General features: G+C 35.4%; 1 pseudogene; it reads right to left on the bottom strand.

The window, feature by feature from the left end:
• Positions 1 to 9,965: 9,965 nt before the first annotated feature.
• LOC112927691 (SWI/SNF-related matrix-associated actin-dependent regulator of chromatin subfamily E member 1 pseudogene) lies at positions 9,966 to 11,323 on the bottom strand (annotated as a pseudogene).
• Positions 11,324 to 21,117: the final 9,794 nt, after the last annotated feature.

The raw sequence follows: 21,117 nt of genomic DNA, 5'->3' as shown, positions 1-21,117 counted from the left end.
AGACTCATCTGCTATTTGACAATATAGATTAGTTTTTATTTCTTTTCTTGGAATTTATATAAATGTAATCAAGTATGTACTCCTTCTTGTCTGGATCTTTTTACTTAGCATGAAGATTTTGAGATTCATCCATATTTGCATTCATCTTTCTTCTACTGAGTAGTTTTCTATTGTATGGATATACCATAAGGTATTTATCTTTTCACCTATTGATAGACACTTGGGATATTTCCAATTTTTGGCTGCTATGAATAAAGCAGATAATCAAAGTTTTTGCACATATCTTTTTATAGACCCATGATTTCATTTTTTTGGGTAAATACCTAAGGGTGGAATGAATAGATCACCAAGTAGATATATATTGAACTTTTTAAGAGAAAAAAAACAAATTGTTTTCAAGGTGATTGTGCCATTTTACATCCTCATAAGTAGTATACAGCAGGTTCAGTTGCTACTCATCCTTGTAAGTTTCTCCATCTAATTTTAGGGATTTTTAGGCAAATACTTATTTGCCATTTATATGTCTTTTTTGGTGAAGTGTTTTTATTTTTACCTCTCTTGTCCATACTTTATCAAGTTCTTTGTTTCATTATTAGTTAATTTTAATAGCTCTTTATAGATTCTAAATGCAAACTGTTGGATATCCGTTTTGCAAGTATTTTCTCTCACTATATAGCTTGCATTTTCATTTTTTAAATGGTGTTTTTTGAAGAGTCAAACTATTTAATTTTGATGAAATCCAATTACTTAAAAAAAATCTTTTTAGAATATTGTGTCATATTGTAGAAATCTTTGCCAAACTCACGTGTCTTAAGGTTTTTTTTCCCAATGTTTCTTATAGAAGTTGTAGTTTTAGCTCTTACATTTAAATCAATGATCCATTTTGATATTTTTTTGTATGCAATATGAAGTAAGTGTAGAAGTTAATTTCTTTCAGTATATGGCTATGCATTTATTTCAGTATCATTTGTTGAAAAGATGATCTTTTCTCCATAGCATTGCCTAACTATCTTTATCAAAAGTCAACTGATAATTTATGTATGAGTCTATTTCTGGGCTTTTTTGTTTATTCCAACAGTATATCTAACTTTATTCCAACGTCATAGAGTCTTGATTGTGATAGATGTATAAGACTTTAGATCAAATAGTGTAAGTCCTCCAACTTTGTTCCTCGTTTCCAAAGTTTTGCTCCGCTAGACTTTTTGTATGTACATTTTAGATTTACCTTGTTAATTTCTATAGAAACTGTTCTAGGATTTTGACTGCTAGGATTTTTACAATGAATTCTTAGATCACTTTGGGGAATAATTGGCACTTTGCAATTTTGAGTATTCCAATCCACGATTATGTTGTATTGCGTAATTTACTGAGGTCTTTTTAAATTTCTCAATGTGTTATAGTTTTTAATGTGCCAATCTTCTATATCTTTAGTGATATTCATCTCCGTGTATTTCATATTTTTGATGGTGCATAGTAATTATAAAAATTCAACCTCTGAAATAAAATTGATTTTTGCATATTGATTTTATACAGATCAGTATTGATTATATAATGATCAATTGTGGTTATATAAGGTTATATAAAATGTGGTATAGTGATCATATATTAACGTGTTTTATATTTTGATTATCTTGAAAAGTTGTTAAATTCACTAACTGGTTCTAATAGCCCTTTTGAAGCATCTATAGGATTGTCTACATAGATATCATTATGTCATCTATAATTAAAGATACTTTTGCTTCTTTTCCAAGCTAGATGTCCTTAATTTTGTATTTTCTTACTAAGCTGTATAGAACTACCAGAAAAATCTTGAGCAGAAGTGAAAGGAGTAGACATCCTTATTAGTGAATGGCCTTTGGGAGAAAGCATTCAGTCTTTTACATAAAATTAAATATGTTAGTGGTAGATTTATTATAGATTTTCTGCACCAAGTTGAGTAAATGCCCTTCCATTCGTGGTGTCCTCACTTTTGCTCTCAGGTGATGTTGAATTCTGTCAAATGCTTGTTATACATCTATTGAGATGGTGTTATGGTTTTGTCTTTTTTTTTTTTTTTGCCTGTTAATATGGTGAATTACATACTAGATATTTTAGTGTTAATTAAGTTTGCACTCCTGGGATGAAGCCTATTAGTCATAATGTTACATACTTTTTATATATTGCTGAATTTATTTATTCAAAATTCATTAGGAATTTTTCCATCTATATTTATGGGGGATATTGGTATACAGATCATCCTCTATTTGCAATAGGAGTTACATCCTGATAAACCCATTGTAAGTTGAATATATAAGTCAAAAATGCACTTAATATACCGAACCTACTGAACATCATAGCTTAGCTTAGCCTACCTTAAATGTGCTCAGAACACTTATATTAACCTACTGTTGGAGAAAGTCATCTAATACAAAGCCTATTTTTTTTATTTTAATTTTTATTTATTTTTCTTGAGTAAGCTCTATATGGCCAACGTGGGGCTCGAACTCACAATCCTGAGATCAAGAGTCCCATGCTCTACTGAATGAGTCAGGCAGACACACCTAGCACAAAGCTTATTTGGTAATAAAGTATTAACTATGTCATGTAATTTGTTGAATACTGTACTGAAAGTAAAAATCAGAATGGTCGTGTAGGGACAAATGGTTTTAAGTGTATCAGTTGTTCACCCTTGTGATTGCATAGCTGACTGGGAGCTGTGGCTCACTGCCCAGCATCACAAGAGTATCATACTGCATATCACTAGCTCAGGAAAAGATCCAAATTAAAATTTCAAGTACAGTGTTTATTGAAGAGATAATGCTTTCACACCATTGTACAAACCATTATAAATCAAACCCTTGTAAGTTGAGGAAAATCTACAAAGTTGTAAAAAAAATTTTGGTATCACAGTATCACTAGTTTCATAGAATGACTTGGGAAGTATACCTTTTTTTTTTTTCAATTTTCTGGAAGAATTTATATCAAATTGGTATTATTTCTTAAATGTTTGGTAGAATTTACCAATGAATCCATCTGGACTTGGAGAATTTTTCAGATTTAAAAAAGATCTACAAATAAAATTTTAAAAATATATATTTGACTAGCATGTGATTATAGTTGGTGTTCCATTTTAAGTTCAACAATGTTTCATTTCATTCATATTTCCAGGACCCCAGGCTTGTATTTACATTGGAATGGTGACTAAGTGATGCACATTGATTTTATATTACTTCATGGTTTAATAATAATATACAGGTTTAAAGATATGTACCTACTTTCAGACCACTTTTTTTCTCTTTAGCTAAGAGATTTTGTTGAGTGGGATTTCAACATTCATCATTTTTCAGTGTACCCTTTGAGGAAGTACCCTCATGTGATGTAGTGTGATGTAATTCTGGAATCACCGAATTTAATGCTCAAGCATCTAATGTGAATTATGGAAGTTTGCTTTATGTTAATATAAGTAAGTTTCTAATTTTGATATATTACTTGGATTGGAAAAGGAGATGAGGTAAGGAGTGGGAATATTCTTGCTATATTTCTAAAGGAGCTGCGGTGAATTAGTGATTATGCACATTGAGTGGTACCTCAGTTTTAAAAATATAGTATTAATAATAACCACAGTCATAATAATCATTTCAATGTTTTCCCATAGGTTAAGAAATAACTCTTCTTCATCATATAGGTCAATATAAAAAGGGCATCCCCTTGCCCTACTCCTCTAAGGAGCAATTTTAATGTCAGGGGTAAAAGTTTACACCTTTGATATAATCAACAATTGCAGAAATTACCTAAAATGAGCTTTCATCTAATGGTACCATGACAGATGGATTTCTTGTGTTGCTGAACAAGATATGCTGGTATTAAATAATATCCAAATGAAGCAAGTTCAGTCATGTAGGTATGTACATTCCTCTTTCCTTTCCCAAAAGCATCTGAATATCAACTTTCTACAGTGTTAAAAATTCAATGGAGTAAATTTGAAAATCAAATAGGCTTTATTCAATAATTGATGAATTGGGCAGCATCCCATCTAGCAATAGAAAGGAGCGCCAACAAGCTGTACAAAAGTTTTTAAAGGCATAAAGGGGGTAGAACAAGGAAAATATTAGCAAAGAATGCATTGTTTGGGGCAAGGTCGCCTTCCCAAGGGGAACAGAAAGGCCTGTTGGATGGATTGCCTCACTCATGCTAACCAGGTAAGTCCAGGGTGACTGGTTAAAGGTTACATTCGTGAGGGATTGAAACTATAATTTGATTAGGTATCAAGTCTGGGTTTGCTGGCATGGGGTTCAGTATAAGTGACTCCATTTGGGGTTTGCTGTCTCCTTTTTAACAATAATAAAATACTCCATGGAAATTGAGAGTTAATAAAGGAGTTCATTTTTTCTAATCTAACAGGTGCATATTGATCTAGTTAATTAAAATAAACAAAACTATATATTATATATCAAGCACTAAGTGCAAGGATTTGTGCCTAATATACTCAACAGTCTAAGAAAGGTTACTGGTTTGCTCTTCTGAAACTTCAAATGTTTTTAGTCAGCATGATAAAGGATATAAACAGTCCATAATATATAGAGGCAAATTTCTATCCAAGACTAGGCAATTTTCTCTAAATTTTTACCTTAAAATGATGTTTTGGAGGTTTTTTTTATCATTCCCAAGAATTATGTAGCTATCAACGTGCTGAGTTTGTTAAAGTCTGTGACTACCCAACAGCAAAAAGAGTGGAAGATCAGATAAATGAATTGTGTGGCAATGCGTTGTCAAAATAAGCTACCTAATTTAACACTGTATTTCTCAACTTAACCAAATTAAGAGTAGGCTTTGTGAGATTTCATTTAGAAGATATTTCTACTAGTTATTATATTTTGAAGATAACTTGTGTAGGAAATGACAATATAGAAAATCAGTAAACTATAATCTCTTCAGTATAGGGACCATGACTATTTCTTTATTTCTCTAACCTAGCATGGTACCCAGTATTCATTGTCTTCATTTATTCTTTTATTAATTTATTCATTTACCATTCATTCCTTTCTTAGGGAGATCCACCCCTGCTTAGATTAATTATGTCTCTTGTAAGCTACCATAGCATCTTATTCTGTACTTCCCCTCGGACTCTCTCATACTTGCAATAGCTTGTTTACTTCCTGCCTTACCTATTCAGCTGTGAACTTCACAAGTGAAGAGGTTGATGGTGCTGCCATTTATTTAACATATGCTACACACGGTGCTCTGCTATGTTTTCACATTTATTAGAGCCAGATCAATCATAAGAAAACCTTTATGAGGTGGGTATCACTATTTCTACTTTACTGGCAGGGAAACTGAATTCCACAGAGATTAATATCTATTTTATTCATTCATGTGTTCATTCATTTATCGAATATTTGTCATATGTCTACCAACTCTATGACATACTTGTGTCAGTCTCTGGGGATACAACAGTTCAGATAAGTCAGGCAGGGTTCCTACCTTCATAGAACTTACTACTTAGTGTTGGAAACAGACTTTAAACAAATGACAAAATAAATTTCTATGACACTGCAATGAGTTTTATGAGACCGAAGAATACATGATGAAGAATTGTTATTTACAGGGAGTTCATAGACATCTTTCCTAAGAGGGGGACATGTCACTTGAGATTTGAAGGACATGTAATAAATAGCCAGATTAAGACATGAGTAAAAAATTTTCTGAGCAGAGAGAACAATATGTGCAAATAGCAATGTGGCCACAGTAAACATTATTGAAATTAAATGGACAGTAGGATAATCAAAGAATTGAACATTTGGAGAATGTGTTTTACAAATATATTGTGAGGATAAATGTACTACCTATACCATAAGTAAAATTTATAGGCATTTTGAAGTTAATCAGCATGACATGTTTCTGTGGCTTTGTTGTAAAAAATGAGGATATACTATAAATTGAGTACAACATGCCTAGACTGCATGCAGTCTGGGTGCAGTTGTCAAAAATCTGGACTAAGCTACTATGAACCAAAATAAGTAAATTCTAATGAAGTGTTAAATAATTGGAATTTTTAAATCAAAATTGAGTGTGAGTTGACATATCTTGACTTAAACAGTATTTGTTTTAGAAGTTTTCCACTTAGTGGAGAAAAAAAAAATCCTTTATTTTCACTTTTCAATAGAACCTCAGTTGTTGCTTGCCACTCTTTAATTTTCCCTTCCCCCCATTTGGAAGGCTATGTGGCAATAGTAAGTCATATTACATTAGAAATTCCAAGGAGTAGATGTCTAGGCAACAGAATGGAAAATAAATGAAGGACTATATCTAACTGTCTTTTTGCTGCTCTCAATCTATAATTTACTTTAACATGGCTATTCATCATGAAGATATCTAGGCAATGGATGTAACAGGCAAGGATAACTGATAATGGCTCAGTGAATGCATTTCAGTTGTCTTTCTTACGTTCAGTTGCATATTCAGAGCTGTTTATTCAGCTAGAAACTATGCTGTTCCATACAGGGTGATTTTTGCGCATGCCTTTCTAAATGTGGATGTGTGTACGTATGTGTGCTTTCCTATGGCAATGATATTAAACTATATTAGCATTTTTAAAGCTATTATAAATACTGTTATTCATCCTTCCAGTGTGACTAATTACCGATTAGGAAACTGAGACCATTAGTAGTACATATCTACTTTGTTCCAGGAATAGTACCAGTCCCTTAGGCTAACAATTATTATCTCTATTTTGCTGATGAGGAAAATGTGACTCTTGGAGGTTAAGGAATTTTCCTGGTATCTCATATTGTTAGTTGATAAGGTTGAAATAGGATATAGGTGTTCATGCCTTCACAGTTTATGTATATCATGCTATCTTCTCAGAAGACTCACATGACTCTCCAGACATCAGAGAATAGTAAGTAGTGATACTGGGACTCTAACCACAAGTATGGATGACTCAGTTCTATTTGGTAAATATCGTGCCTATGATAAGATGCAATATTAGGTCTCTTATTCAACTGCAATACCATTTTGAGAAGAAAATGATACATTTTAAATTGTCAGGTTTAAATTATTTGGAACATAACCATTAAAATGTTACAATTGGATTTCAAAGGAAATCTGTAGTTAACAATTGTCACATGCACTCCTGAGTTTCCATTAATTTATTAGGTATCAAACAGATGTTGACTTTGGGTTTGGGATTATTTCATTGAAAGTTAGATAAGTTTCTGTTTTCACTTATTTCAATATTTCAATATTTCAATATGTATATATGTATGTATGTATTTATTTATTTAAGAGAGAGAGAGAGAGAGAAAGAGAGTGCACAGGAGCAAGGGGGAGGAGGGTAGAGGGAGAGGGACCCTGGAGAATCTCTAGCAAACTCCCTCTGAACACCAGGACAGAGGCAGGACTGATCTCAAGACCCTGAGATCATAACTTGAGCAGAAACCAGGAGTCCAGAGCTCAACTGACTGAGCCATCCAGGTGCCCCATGTTTTAGCTTATTTAAGTTACATGAAACACTTCCCTTGCAGCTCTGTAGTTAGATACTCTCGTCTACCAAAGGACCTCTTCATGTTATAGCCCATGATACGATTTTAGATGTAAATCACAATTTGAATGAATAATAAAGTAAATTACTCAAATTGATGAAACAAGGTTATATGACCATTGTCTTTGCCTGACATATATTACCCATTTATCACTGAAGGAAACTATATCATATTAACTCTATGGGCATTGATTCGTGCTGATGGAATTTTATTTCCCTCTAATCATTAGTCTTATGTATACATGTTCCCATTGTACTTTCAACAGAAGCTCCTCTACTGATGCAGAAAACAACTGCTGCCTTAAGGTAGGTGTTTAATTTAAGGGAAGCTAATGTTATCATTTTTCCTCTTAAATCAAAGCATTAGGGGAATAACTTAATTAAGTTTTGGTAAATACACACAATGGAAAAATCACGAGCCATTGTAAACAGTTTTTATGACATAGCAAAATGAAGAAAGCTGAAAATCAGAATACAAAATTATATTTGCAGGTTAATCTCAACCTACTTGCAGATATATATACAAAGAAAGAGTGGACAGAAATTAGAACTATGATAATTTTTATTTTCTATATTATACTATTAATAATTTTCCAATGAAACAAACAATATTCAGTAAACTTATAAATATGGCAACTAGAGAAAACTGATAATCTGGGCATAATTTGAAAACCTGAGAACGTAAGTTTTGCTTTAATAGAATATTAATACTAAGAGTCTCACTGAAGATCTAGTTTCTATATCTTCCTTTTGTCTTCTTTTCCTCCCTCCTTCCCTCTTTCTTTCTTTTCTCCCATGTTTATTGCATTGCTTAAAATACTTTCTTTTAAAAAAAATACTTTATTTTTACTTTTATTGTTATAAGAATAATCCAAATTCATTCCATAACTTATATGGTGGGCTTTTCTGCAGGAAAACAAATTATTCATATGTTGATGCTTCCTTCTCTATCTTCCACCCACTTCTGTAATCTTCCCTCTTGTCATATTCTTTTTTCTGTACGATTCCTCTGCATTTTTGCTTCTTAGGCTTATTTCCACATGACTGATTCAATTTTTTACAGTGATAATATTGGTTCATGCCAAAACTTAGGCAGTTTTAAATTCTTTTATGGCATTTATAATTAACCCACGTTTATTGCTTGTCTCATCCAGTGTCCTATGCATCTTAATCTATTGTCTCATCTCAATTTCTATCTCTTGCTTCTGAGAATATATGCTTTCTCTTATTTAACTGAGAACCAAGAACAGATTTTTTTTTCTTTTATGATATATCTTTTCAAATTTGATGCACTTCAGACTTTCAGTTCAAAATAACAAACTGAATAAATATGCTTAACTATTCTCTTCCAATCCCTGTTAAACTAAAAAAGGGAATATAAAAGTGAGAAGAGATATCAGGGATATAAAGTACATAAAGGTGTTATCCACAAGAAAGAAACACTGAGTATTCTTTTCAGAGTACAGTACATAAAAGATTGAGAGAAGAACAATGCAGCCCCTAAGTCTCCGTGACACTAAGCAGAAGCCTAAGACAGCCTCAGCTTCAGAGCAGCAGGGCCTAGAGGAGAGAGCAGAATGTTGCATAGTTTGGGGGATCCAAATCCAATGCATCAGTGTACTGGTACAAGCACTGGGAATGAGTATTGAACTCCACCTCTTAGCATTTTATTGACCTGGACAGTACCTGATGCTGTCCTTATGGGTTCCTAACACGAACAGTCATTTGAGTTCGAGAATAGAAGCATTATTCCAATTAACCAGAAGCTTCCAAAGCAACAAAGAATCACACATTCTGTTCATTTTGAGTGCTCAGCTTAAATATCACTCCCCTAGAGTGGACTTATTTGACCTCTTGACTGTCTGCCAAGGGGCAAATATCAGGAACCCTAGGTCACAGGCAGGGAGAGGAAAGCTAATACCACTCTTGATTTTGTACTTGTTCATTGTGATAAGTCTTCCTGACTCCTTTCAGTTCCTTGAGAATACCACGCTGTTTCCCAGCTTGGGGCCCCTCCAATGCTATAACATCTGATTGGAGTACTCTTTCCTACACGTTTGTTTCCCAAACTCTCAATTGTAAATCTCAACTTCAGTGTCACTTCCTCACCTAGGAATAGCCTGACTAACCAATCCTAAACTTACCTCGCAAATCCAGGATTCTCCTTGAGATAAGAATGTTCTTATCTTATATAAGATAAGAATGTTCCATTCACATTTCTAGCAACTGGTAATTTCTGTTTGTGTAGATATTTGTTAAATGGCTGTCTCCTCTACTAGCCTCTAACCTTCATGAGGACAATGGTCATATCTAATCACTTTGTCTCTACCATATAGCACAATGTCTAGTAAGTACTGAAAAAAAAATATTTGTTAAATGAATACATTTTTAATTATATATATTTGATTCTTTTTGTTCATCATTGAAACTCAAGAAACATTTTTTTCATTTAAAAAAGTATTTAGAACACATAAAACAAGGCAACATTTATTCTTTCTTCTCCTCTTCTGGTGTGGGGTCTGTGGGTGGCTCCTCCACGGTTGCACTGTTGCTCTCTGAGCCAGTGTTACTATCACTGGTCCCTTCCTCGGTCATACTGTCCACCCCCTCCTGCCCACTCTCCTTGTCCTCAGAGGAGTAGACGTGCCTTCTTCACCGTTCTGTTGGCTTTCCACTGCTTCTTCAAGGTGTGTCTCCTCTGTCTCCATAGGGATGCTTTCCTCGTCCTTCTTCTCCTGGGTCTTACTAGCAGCTGGCTCTTGCTGGCTCTTGCTCGGGAACCATGCTGCTAGTCAGCTTGCTCTGCTGCTTCTCTCTCCCTCTCCTCTTGCCTTTTGCGAGCCTGCTCTTCTGCTTGTGCAACTTCAGCGGCAATCTTTTCCATATCCACTTCTACTTTCAAACCGCACAACCTTTTAAGTTCATTGTTAAATGAATCTGTGCTTTCTAGAAACTTCCTCATCTTTTCCTGGTGTCACTCCTCTATCTGAAGAAGTTCAGCTTCTAGTTTTCGCTGACGAACCATTAAGGACTGGGCCTGTCGTTTGAGGACCTGCATTCTAGCTGGTGTGACAACCGACCGAACGTCTGGCACCACACTCCAAGGATTTCACTGATGAGGCGGTGGTTTCTCTGGAAACGTGTGGTGGCTGTAGGCTTCATTGAAAAGCCATCATCATAATCATCTGGATCTTCAGCAGGCTGAATGCTCAGGTAAGGTTCTCCCTTCTCCATGCGAGACTGTCTCTGTCGACTTTCTTCCTCTAAATCAGCTTCTGCACGACTTTTCGCATTTATGTAAGCAAGGTATGAGGGGGGGTTAGGATAGGCCTTCAGAGATTCATTGTACTCTATCTTTTCTGCTTCATATTCGTTTAAATATTCTTGTTTTTCTTCATCAGTGAGATCTTGCCACATGCCAACAATAATCTTGTCAATCTCCCACAACTTTAGGTCAGGGTTGGAAGCTTGTACTTGGTCCCAGACCTTTCTGTTGTACCTCATGTAGGGCATCAGCAGCTTATCTGGTGGCTTTGGGGGTTTTGGAATCGTAATACCAGAGGATGCCGTGACCCTGCTGTTGGTGCCCGGGTTCCCTCCCAGCCTGTAGTTGTTGTAGGCGAGATGACTGTATGGATTGTATCCCACAAACCCTGGTGTGCTGGGCATTTGTGTTGCAGGAGCTGGGGTGGGAGGTGGGGCATAAGATGGTCTTTTTGACATTTTGGAAGATTAAGTTCTCAGTTCCTTAAGAATGAATCTGAGACATCATGGGCAGAAAAAGGGCCCGCAGCTCCAGCCTCGTTTCTCCATATATTTGATTCTGATTGTTACCTCCTACGTTCAGTGGAAAAGAAGCCCTCAGATCTGGCAAATATTAAATTTGACAAATAATAATTTTATAAAATAATAAATCACTAAGATGATAAAATTTTCTATTTTCTTCTTAGCTAGGCCCAAAATATTGGGAAGGGTTTCATAAAATCGGAGACAGAATCTATCTCAATAGCTATCTCCTTTCCCTTAAATTTATTCCCTGGTCAAGTTAATTTCATAGTGAATTATTTCAAATATGTAAAGACCTAGTAGTTTTTTTAAAGATTTTATTTATTTATTCATGAGAGACACATAGAAAGAGAGAGCGAGAGAGAGAGGGGAGCAGAAACACAGGCAGAGGGAGAAACAGGCTCCATGCAGGGAGCCCGACCTGGGACTTGATTCCGGGACTCTAGGATCACACCCCAGGCCGAAGGCAGGTCCTAAACCGCTGAGCCACTCAGGGATCCCCAAGGCCTGATAGTTTTGATACTACTTAAACTGTTCCAAAACATAGAAAGAGAATGAGAGCTGCTGATTTCATTTTAGGAAATTGGCAAGAGGCTGAGACTCAAAAATAGCAGACAAGAAAGAAAATCCCCGAAGATTTTAATATATAAATCCCAAATAAAATATTAGTAAGAGAATCCAGTGGTGCATTAAAAGATTAATTTACCACAGCTAAACAAGATTTACTCAGAATGTGGGGATTATTTAACACTGGGAAAGTATTAATATATTTATGTAATTCACCATATTAATAGGTCAATTCAGATATGTTTCATTGTTGGTGACATAGGAATAGATAGATGCTTCCTTAACACATTCATCTCTGAGATATTCAGAACATTCTCATTGAAATCAGAAATGAGGCAACGATGCTATGTAGTTTTCCTGAAAGTTCTAAAAGTATTATTAGTCAATGCAAATAGCAAATAGACAAGAGGATGAAATAACAAGTAAACATTAGAAAAGAGAACAGAAAATAAGTATCATGTGCAGATAATGGGAATATATACTAAATAATCCAAAATATTAATCAACTAAAAACTACTAGACAAAGAGAAAATTTAGTATGTTGGTTGATCACAAAGTTAATATATAAAAACCAAGAGCTTGTCTACACGCTGATGGTAACTATTCAGAAAATGCAGAAGGATAGATTCTCTTTCCCATAGCAGCAACAGGACAAAACATAAAGAAATACTATTGACACAAATCATACAGAACCCATAGAGAAGATGCAACTAGCAACGGAGTTTCAAATAAAAACTCAGCAAATATAAAACAAAACCACTTGGAAATTTTGAAACCCTTTTTAAATAACTCTTGGGATAAAGGAGTAACCCAAACTTTAATGTTTGACTCTATAGGAAACCACAGGAATTAATTACACTGCAATTTAAACCATAGAGAATGTGACAAATTCTGTAGTTAGAGAAGAATCAATAGCTTTAAATGTTTTCATGCAAGAAGACTTGAAAATAAATTAAGCATTCAATTCAAGAAGCTAGGAAATAAAAGAAACTTAAAGGATAGCAGAAAGTAAGATTTGAAAAAGATACCAGAGCAATTCATTAATTACCAATAGAAGAAAATTGTGAGATCACTAAATAAGGGGATCTGGGTTTGAAAATTGCGATGAAAGATGAATGGATGGATAGGTTTAAAGATGCAGTAAAAATGAAAGAGTAAAGATATATAAGGTTCATTATTTTTAAAGGTCAGTATTGTCGCCACAAATTAAAAAAATGATAATAAGTATGTACTATTCTAGGCTAATAAATTTGAAAGGTCTGATAAAAAGGGTTATTTTCTCAACAAATATATAGTACCAAGAAAGGTGTAGAAGACTTTCAGGCAAGGTCATTCTTTAAATCCATGTTTTCATTTTCTCCTCTCTATTCCTATAGATATGTTTTTTTTAATGGAATCATACATAAAAAATTCATCACTTTTTAAAATGACATGATAAAAATTGGATACATGAACAGTTCAATAGAATATAAATGTTATTCTTATAGATGAAATATCTTGATTTAAGAATAAATGAAAACCAGAGAATTTCTCTTAAGGACATTAAAAGTCTAAATACACACGGACAGACTATTTTGTTGGGTGTAAACTTTTAACTCCAAAGTCAAAGTAAGTAACAAGGGGCTCCATAATATACATTTTTCAAAACTACCAATCATGCAAAATTTATTTCCTAATACTTCTGTAGAAATATTCTCCCTTCTTTGAATTCTGCAAAGTATCTTTTTTTTTCTAAATTTTTATTTATTTATGATAGTCACAGAGAGAGAGAGAGAGAGAGGCAGAGACACAGGCAGAGGGAGAAGCAGGCTCCATGCACCGGGAGCCCGACATGGAATTTAATCCTGGGTCTTCAGGATCACACCCTGGGCCAAAGGCAGGTGCCAAACCGCTGCGCCACCCAGGGATCCCTGCAAGGTATCTTTTCTCTTGAGTTTTCTATCTCATAATACAGATTAGGCACATTCAATTGTCCTATTTTATCATTTACAGGATATATACTTTTATTTTTCTTTGCTGTTTCCCCATTACATGAGCCCTGCTGTGAATGTGCACACAATCTTGGAGTTTATAGTCTGATCAGATGGATTAACCATATTAACTTGGGCTCCAAGCGAGCAATTTTATTGTTGCTAATAAATATTACAAGTTCTAGATATCAGGCCTGAGGAACTTCTCTTCAAAGGTGCATTCCTTGAGCTCTGTTCCTTTTATGTCATCAAAGTGCCTATCTCTTTATTTCCTGTTTCCTTTAGCTTCTTTCACAAATTGTGACTTGTACACACAAAGTAATTCCTAAAAGTTATTCTTGAATCAAAAGAGCTGAGAAGTCCTCTGTTTCTTTTCTATTATATATGGAAGTTTAAAACTAAATATCCTTTTGCCTTGCTTATTTGAATACAAACTTTAGGAACTTACAACTAATCACAAAATAATAAAAAATAGACTCATTCCATTTTCCAGGAGAACTGACCAAATCTTTAATGCTTTCTCTTTTCTGTCTCCACGCACACATACAGGCCATTGGCATGGACTTAATAAATCAAAGAGCTGAGTATTTGCTGTCAGCATCATCCATGCAATATCAACGTATCTATTCAAATATATATGTACTCTTGCTTCCAATAATGTCTCATTTGGTAGGAAAAATTCATAAGCATATAATACAGAAACTGTGTGGTAGACAAAATAATTGCTCTCCAAATACTTCCACGCTGTAATCCCTGGAACCTGTAAATATGTTAATTTACATGACAAAAGGAATTCATATATAGGAGTCACATATATGTATGGTTTAATTACTAGGTATAATTAAGGTTACAGACTTTAAGATAGGGAGATTATGTAGAAAATCCATGAGAGTTCACTTACATGAGCTCTTATATGCAAAGAACTTTCTCTCACTGGAGACACAAGAGCTGGGGCAGAAAGAAAAGTCAGAGAGATTTTAAATATGAGGACTTACTTTGTAGGTGATAGAAGAGGGTCACAAGCCAGGGAATGTGATTGCTCTTCAGAAGCTGAGAACAACCTCCAGCCAACAGCCCGCATTGAGCCAGGAACCAAAATTTTATAAGCACAATACAAGGAACCGAATTCTCCCAACAGACCCAATGCACGTAGAAGCAGAATCTTCTCAAGCCCCGTTTCCCTAGTAGGAAACGCAGATCTGCTGACGTTGCAATTTTAGCTCAGTGAGACCCAAGTTGAACTTCCATCCTATAGAACTGTCATTTAATAACTGGATGTTGTTTTAAGTTAATTTGTTACAGCAGCAATAGAAAACTATATAGCATCCTATCACAATTCTATGAAAAACAACCACAAAAAGCATGCTTAACATGTTTCGGCACTACATAAGAAATGGTAAGCTTTGCTCTTTCTTCTGGAATCATTTATTTTACTTTTTAAAAGATTTTTATCTATTTATTTGAGAGAGAGAGAGAGAGAGAGAGAGAGAAAGAGAGAGAGATCACAGGCAGGGGAAGGGCAGAGGGAGAAGCAGACTCCCCACTAGGCAGAGAACCTGATGTAGGGATGTGGGACTCAATCCCACGACCCTGGGATCATGACCTGGGCGGAAGGCAGATGCTCAACTGACTGTGCCACCCAGGTGTCCTTCTGGAATCATTTATGATGTGCAAATACTGACCATCCTAGGAGAAAGGCAAGGAAGTGGGGACAGGCTCTCAGATACAGAGCAGAAGTGGGAGAGGCATTTCAGACTTTACTGACACCTTATATACAAAACGTACTGAGAATAAGCATAAATTTAGCAATGTTCTTGCCCCAGAGATAGATATTTGGAATATTTAATGTTAGCTCTTATAATTATGATGTCCTCACTCTGAGTCACTGGATTAATTCACAATTTGCTACAATTTACAATTAGGAATCCATTTGTATTTGTTATCCTTTTTGGTTCTCAGAATAACTTTGCGAAATAGATCAGATGGATGGCAACCATCCATTTAAACATGAAGAAAGTAAGGTACAAATGGGTTAAATCTTTTTTTAAGATTTTATTTATTTATTTTAGAGAGAGAGCGAGCAGTCATGAGCAGGCAGGAGGGCAGGGCAGAGGGAGAGGGAGAGAGAATCTTCAAATAGACCCCCTGCTAAGCAGGGAGCCTGATGAAGAACTCAACTCCAGGACCCTGAGATCATGATCTGAACCCAAGGCAGACACGCTTAACTGACTGAGCCACCCAAGTGCCCCGAGGTTAGACCTTTGGGAGAGGGGCACAAAAATAGTGTCAAGCATGGATTTAAACTGCTTTCTGAGACTATACAATGGTCTTTATTCTCAGAGAAGAGTCAACAAGCAGTAGAGTAACCTGCTTAGATTTCCCAGGCGTTCCCCCTTCCTTTTCTTTTTCACGTGTCATCTATTAATGTTTTATCCATTAGTTTCTTCTACTAAAACTTTAATCTCTTCCCAGTTGCATATCTCGACATTTTTAGAGGGAAATCTGAAGTTGCTAAGGAATTGAAGTGTTCTCTTCTGAATTTTCTGAAAATAGAATAAAAGTGTGATTTTTATCACTAAAATGGTTCTCTAAAAAATACCACTAAAACTATTTTTGGTATCTTACTGTTTGAACTATTTGCTATGACATATATGTGCATTCTAGGAGAAAGCATTGGCGGGTCTATCTATATCACAGTCCTGATTTGTACTGGGATGTCAGGAAAAGTTTCCTAAGGAAGTGAGCATTAGGGTGACATATGAAGGAAGAAGAGGAGTTAGTCAAGTGGGGAAGAGAAAAAAAGAAAGAAAGCCAGTGGCCTTGACAATCATGACTAGAAGGCAAATTGGGAGCTGAGAGGACAGCAGGCACTAGAACACTTATTGAAGGGTTTTAAGCCAAGAAATGATAGAATTCAAATTGTTTTAGAAAGGTCACTCTGACCATTATGTGAATAATGGCTTGGAAGAAGACTTGAAAAATCAAGGATATCACGCACATTTTCAGATCAGACCACTAAGGAAATCAAGGATGCTATGACATTTTGGTTTGAGCACCTGGACAAATGGAGGTTTCAAGGGTTAAGATGAGGAAGATGGGAAGAGGAGCAGGATGGGCAGAGGAAATCAAGAGTTTAGCTTTGAATATGAAGAGTTGGACTATCTATGAGACTTCTGTGTAGAAATGCCAAGTAAACACTTATATACAGAGTGAATTTCAGGCTAGAAGTAAAAAATTAGGATCCTATGTACATAGGTTGTACCAAAAATTTGGTCATGGCTGAGCCAGACTAGATAGAGAATATGAAGTGAGAGAAGGCCTATGGGGCAAGGAACTCGACGTGAAAGAAAGATAGGTGGACAATCTTGTATTAGGTATTGTGAAATGGTCAAAACCATGAAGATATATTTGAGAAACTTATCAGCAGAACTTGAACCGATCCCAACATACGTAACGGCTAAAGCCTATTGGCACACATGAGAAGCTTTTTATGGTCTATTTGTCTGATGGGTAAATATTTAAATATGGTTTATGATTTTAAACCTAAACATCAGTGTGTTTGATTAGAGATTGCTTCTCCAAACCCCAGTAGGGTATTAGATAATATGTAATATATGCTCTGTGTTACTTACAAAAATCTACTCTCTGACTTCTGCGCAGTAACTGGTCCCGAGTGTTTTAGATAAGGCACTTATAGCACGTGCTAGTGCACAGAAGGACAAAAGAATATGGCATGTGTCTGGAGTAAAATGTGGACTGGTGATAAATGAAGCTGAAAATACAGGAAGAGGAAAGGCCATGCAGGTCTTTGTAAGTCATATTAAGGAAAGTGATTTTTAGATTAAATCCAATTAAAACTAGTAGTTTACTTTTTGTGGGTAACATTTTTATTCCTATTCCATAAACAGTTAACCTGAGCCGGTAATTACCTTGCTCCCTGCCACATAGCTAATAAGTAGTTGGATTTCTCATTTAGCGCAAATAATTCTAGAGACCCCGCCCTTAACCATAGTGCATAATAATCAGTGTGGAATGTCAAGGGGACGCTGGATGGCTCAGTGGTTGAGCATCTGTCTTTGGCTCAGATCCTGATCTCGGAATCCGGGATCGAGTCCCACATCTGGCTCCTTGTGGAGAGGCTGCTTCTCCCTCTGCCTATGTCTCTGCCTCTCTGTGTGTGTGTGTTTCTCATAAATAAATAAAATCTTAGAAAAAGAAAGAAATGTCAAATGTTTTATGTATTCTGAATAGTATATTTGTATGTGTATACCTAAATGTGTGCATTTGCTGTTTTTTTTTACAATTTTATTGAGGTATAATTGACAACAAATTGTGCATATTTAATGTGTGCAATTTCATATGTGTTCAACCATGAAATAGTCATAGCAATCTAGATAATACATAGTTTCATCACCCGTCCCCCATACTCAACTCAGGGCAAACACAAGACCTGCTTTATATCACTATAGATTAATTTGTACTTTCTAGAATATTTTGTAAAAGGCACAATCAAATATATATATATTTTTATCTGATTTCTCTGGCTCAGCATATTAATTTGAGATTCATTCAAATTGTTGTATGAATCCATAGATTACTCCTTTTTATGGCTGAGCAGTATTCTACTGCCTGGACATGCCATAGTTTATCTCTTCTTCATCTCTTGATGGATATTGGTTGTTTGTTTTTTTTTTTTCTAGTTTTAGGTCTAGAAAAATAATGCTGGTATGAACATTCATGCATAGTCTTTGTATGGTCATGTGTTCTCAGTTTTCTTTGTTAAATACCTTGAAGCAGCATAGTAAGGCCACATGGTAGATGTATGTTCAACTGTATAAAAAAATAAACTGAAACTGGTTTTGCAGAGTGATTTTATCAGCAGTGTATGAGAGTTCCTGCTGTTTCACCATCACCAACACTTAGTATTTTCTGTCGTTTTAACTCTATCCATTATAGTTATGTAGTGATATATTGTTGTTTATTTTGTATTTCCATGATAATTAATGATATTTAGCATTTTTTCATGTGTTCATTAAGCATTTGTATATCTTTTGTGAAGGGCCTGTTTAAATACTTTGCCATTTTTATGGAGATGTTCGTTTTCCTGTTATTCAGTTATAAAAATCCTTTCTGTTGATGATGTTTGCTTCAGGTTTTAGGCAGAGACTTTTATGACTAATTCAAATATAATTTCAGTTTTCTTAGCCTTTACTACACTGCTTTGGGTTTGTACTATGCACACAGTTTAGGATCGATGTGGAGGCCTCTGTGGTTTCATGCCCACGAAGAGGGGTCTGTTTTTTTCTGGTCCTCTTTTCTGTATTTCTCCCTTGCTTATTACCCTGCTGGCACTCCTTTCCTCAATTTCTCTAGAAAGTCAGTGTGGTTTCTGCTGCTGATCCAGTTGCTAGGCCTGCATTTGCACCATGAATAAGGCCTGTCCTCAGGGCGAAGTTGAGGGGATGAGGGGAGAGGGGTACAGTAGGAAAGAGAGAGGGGAGGGGGAGAAGAGCAACAGAGACAGGGGTGTTGATCTCCATACAGGTCACTTCTCCAAGTTTTGACTACTCTTCACAATCGTCCTAGTTGACTTTTTTGTTCCATAGTAGATTTTTTAATGGTAGAGATGAGAGCTGTATCCTAAGAATTCCTAAGAAAAAAAGACAGGCAGTGCTCATCCTGTGATTTCCAAATAAACTCTTGAAGTCTCTGGAAGATATAACTTTTATTTTTTAAAATTTTTTTTATATATATTTTTTTATTGAAGTTCGATTTGCCAACATATAGTATAATACCCAGTGCTCATCCCATCAAGTACCTAAATAGGAATTTCTTAATATTTATTCATTAATTGGGGAGGTGAGTGGGGAGGATGGGGTGACTGGGTGACAAGCACTGCGGGGGGCACCCCATCCCCCCCACAACTCCCCTTCCACTATCCCTTGTTTGTTTCCCAGAGTTAGGAGTCTCTTGTGTTTTGTCACCCTCTCTAATTTTTCCCACTCATTTTGCCTCCTTTCGCTTATAATCCCTTTCATTATTTTTTATATTTCCTGTATAAGTGAAACCATATAATGATTGTCCTTCTCCAATTGACTTACTTCACTCAGCATAATACCTTCCAGTTCCATCCACGTTGAAGCAAATGGTGGTTATTCGTCCTTTCTAATGGTTGGGTAATATTCCACTGTATAAGATATAAGTCTTTTAAAGGAAAGACTTTTCAGTTGCTATATCCTGGGACCTCTCAGCAGCAAGAATTGAGGTTCTGGCTTTAAAAGTTGGTATAGAAGAATGTCTTTCAGGATATAGCAATGCCACTGATTGATCAAAAATAATTATTCCCACCTAGATTAGAACAGATAGGATCTTCCCAGCTGGAGGAAGAGCAGTATTTTTGGGAAAGGAAGAGAGATGAGATCTCTCTGGGAAGAGACCCCAAGATATGCCTTAGTCCTTTGGGTTTAGTTCTAAGATAAGTACTAATAGAACTTCCCCAAAAGTTTGAGGACCTTAAAGTTAAGGGGACTTCAGTTATGATCTATATCCTGTTGCCTTGAAGAGGGACAAGTCTAATGGATTTCCAGGCAACCCTGAATTATGGCCATTATGTATACTAAAATTACCGAGAAAACCCTGAAGTGATTGAATTTACCTGGAATCCTACATACAGTTTTCTGCTATCAAGGATAATGGGTCCTTGAGATAAAATCAATTTAGTTAGATAAACATAATCATATCTGATTATATCAGTAATTGCCTGTTATAGATGATAAATGTCAAAATGGGCATATCAATTTATCAAATAGACTATATTATATATTTATTTATAAAATATGTCATATATATGCATATATAAAATATATGTGTATTTATATATATATACATGTATATGTACATATATATGAAATACAGTCCCCTAGGGACTATTCAGGGATTGGAATAATAAAATGATGGCAGAGTTTACCGTGTTAATGTCAGTGGCCACTGGATTTTTGATAAATTAGGATAACCAAGGCTCTCTTCAAAGTTAGACAGCCTAGGAAAGAGGAATTAACTCAAATGAAGCGAGGAACATCTGATACCTAGCTTAATGCCTTTTTAATGATTTTTTCATTACTTATTTCCTTACTTCCAAAAACAATATGAGTCATTTCACAATGAAAATACGGATTTAAAAAACTATCTGATTTTAATAAAATAAATTTGAAAATCAAGAAATTGTGTGAAAACAAAGGGAGAGATTTTTATACACTTTCCCTTTCCCCCGCTACA

Source organism: Vulpes vulpes, chromosome X (assembly GCF_048418805.1).
Source record: "Vulpes vulpes isolate BD-2025 chromosome X, VulVul3, whole genome shotgun sequence".
Classification (NCBI taxonomy): domain Eukaryota; kingdom Metazoa; phylum Chordata; class Mammalia; order Carnivora; family Canidae; genus Vulpes; species Vulpes vulpes.
This window is presented reverse-complemented; position numbering and strand designations above follow the sequence as displayed.